This window comes from Macaca thibetana, chromosome Y (assembly GCF_024542745.1).
Source record: "Macaca thibetana thibetana isolate TM-01 chromosome Y, ASM2454274v1, whole genome shotgun sequence".
Taxonomy (NCBI): Eukaryota; Metazoa; Chordata; class Mammalia; order Primates; family Cercopithecidae; genus Macaca; species Macaca thibetana.
Window position 1 is genome coordinate 3,689,083 of NC_065599.1, and position 2,427 is coordinate 3,691,509.

Consider the following 2,427-nt stretch of genomic DNA (forward strand, 5'->3'; position numbering starts at 1 on the left):
GCAGGACACACATTGCAAGGGGCTGGGGATGGAGAATGGGGAGGGTTGAATGGGGACAGGTTTTCTGTTTGGATTGAAAGTTCTGGAGACACATGATGGTGGTGGTTACTCAATAATGCAAATGTACTTAATGACAATGAGCTTCAGAATGATTAAAATGGTAAATTTTATGTGAATGTATTTTTTAATTGTTTTTTAGAGACAGGGTCTCTCTGTGTTACCCATGCTGTAGTTCAGAGGCTGTTCACAGGCAAGACCATCATAGTATACTCCCTAGCTCGGGCTCCAGCACTCCTTCTGCCTCAGTCTCCCAAAAAGCTGGGGACATAGGCATGCACCATCAAGCTGGGCTATCTGTATATTTTATCACAACAAAATCCACATAAAAAAAATATATCGCAAAAGTAGCTCAGAAGAAAAATAATTCCATGTCACCTTTCTTGGGTCAGCTCCCTTTTAAAAAAAAAAAAAGTCAAAGCCAGACCAGAAGTCATTTTCAAGGGGTCACATATGGGGTGCCTCCATCACCACAGTGCAGTGCCCCGATACTCTTTTGCTCAAGGCCCTCTAACCAGTGTACACCCTCTCCAGGGGGCACAGATAGATGTGGTGGCATAGGCAGACACACTCATTACAGACCTAAAAACTTAAGTGGCACAGCTCTTCCAGAATCTGTCTAGCAGGCTTTCTGGGTTTTGCTGGAAAGCCCCTAAAAAACAGTAATAATGTAAAAGAAGACTGGGCTTTGTGGCTCACGCCTGTAATCTCAACACTTTGGGAGGCTAAGGCAGGTGGATCGCCACAGGTCAGGAGTTCGAGACCACTGTGGCCAACATGGTGAAACACTGTCTCTACGAAAAATACAAAAATTAGACAGGTGTGGTGGCATGTGTCTGTAATCCCAACTACTCGGAAGGCTGAAGCAGGAGAATTGCTTGAACCCAGGAAGTGGAGGTTGCAGTGAGCTGAGATCGTGCCACTGCCTGGCAACAAGAGTGAGACTCAGTCTCACACAAAAAAAGTTACATCTGATATACCACTTCTATTCCTACTTTTTTTTTTTTTACTGTTGCCTTGACTTTTTTAAATTAAAAGCTGTTTTGTTGTTGTTGTTGTCGTTTGTTCATTTGTTTGAGATGGATTCTCCAGAGTAGCTGGGATTACAGGCACCCGCCATCATGCCCATCTGGTTTTTGTATTTTTGTAGAGATGAGGTTTTACCATGTTGGCCAGGCTCATCATGAAATCCTGACCTCTGGTGATCTGTCCACCTTGGCCTCCCAAAGTGCTAGATTACAGGTATGAGCCACTGTGCTGGGTCTAAAAGCTGTATTTTTTTCTTTTATCTTTTTTTTTTTCCTTGAGATGGAGTCTTGCTCTGTCACTCAGGCGGAGTGCAGTTGTACAATCTCGGCTCACCACAACCTCTGCCTCCCGGGTTCAAGTGATTCTCTTGCCTCAGCCTTCCCAGTAGCTGGGATTACAGGTGCCAGCCACCATGCCCAGCTAATTTTTGTATTTTTAGTAGAGATGGGGTTTCACCATGTTGGTCAGGCTGGTCTTGAACTCCTGACCTCAAGTGATCTGTCTGCCTTGGCATCTCAAAGCGCTGGGATTACAGGCGTGAGCACCACACTCCTCCTAAAAGCTATGTTTCTTGAGTGCAGCATGATGATGACAGTTCTTCCACCAACTGTTCTCTAGTTATTAACTGCTAGAAAGGAGTGCCGTGCTCTCATATCATCTCTCACCCTGCAGGTGCAGGGGCAACAGATACACGGACTAAAGAAAAATCATGTCTCACAAGCATTAGTTTAAGATGCTGGAGCAATATATATAAGCAGTTTTAATCCATCTAGAAAATGACTCTTCTGAAAGACATCAGAAAACCTTCTCTGATGGTGCAATGGGGATGCGAGGCAAGCAGACACTGACCGTCCATTTCTACCAGAAGATGGTTAAGTGTCTGCTTCTCCTCCATGTCGGAGAAGCTGGACACGGAGGTGGAGTGCTTATTGCCCATTGCGTCGATTTCATCAATGTAGACGACGCAGGGGGCTCGGGCTTCCTTGGAGAGGTTCCACACACAGGCAGCGCCAAGGCCTTTGGGGACACAGAGAGAACCAGGAAATGGACAGATAATAAAAAACAAAGCCTCTTCCTGTGCCCAGGCCAAAGTTTTACACCAAGGACAAGCTACCAGCCCCGTTCCCTGCAAATAGACACATGGCAGCTGCTCCCTGGGGCCCCTGGCAACCACTCAGGGTTCACATGCAACTTTCTGGCCCCCAGGCCACAAGTGAGAGTGGCTTCGAAGCAAACATTATGTGCTCCACAGACAAAATAACTATTCTAACCCAGATCTTGCTTTCTTTCTCTACTCCCCCACCCACCTGTTTCCATTTCAGTCCAGCTGCCAGAGGAAGG

General features: G+C 46.2%; 1 non-coding gene across 1 annotated transcript; it reads left to right on the forward strand.

Moving 5' to 3' along the window:
- The first annotated feature begins 649 nt into the window (after positions 1 to 649).
- LOC126947242 (U7 small nuclear RNA) lies at positions 650 to 711 on the forward strand. The gene has a single exon (XR_007722977.1). It is a non-coding gene; the product is annotated as a U7 small nuclear RNA (small nuclear RNA).
- Positions 712 to 2,427: the final 1,716 nt, after the last annotated feature.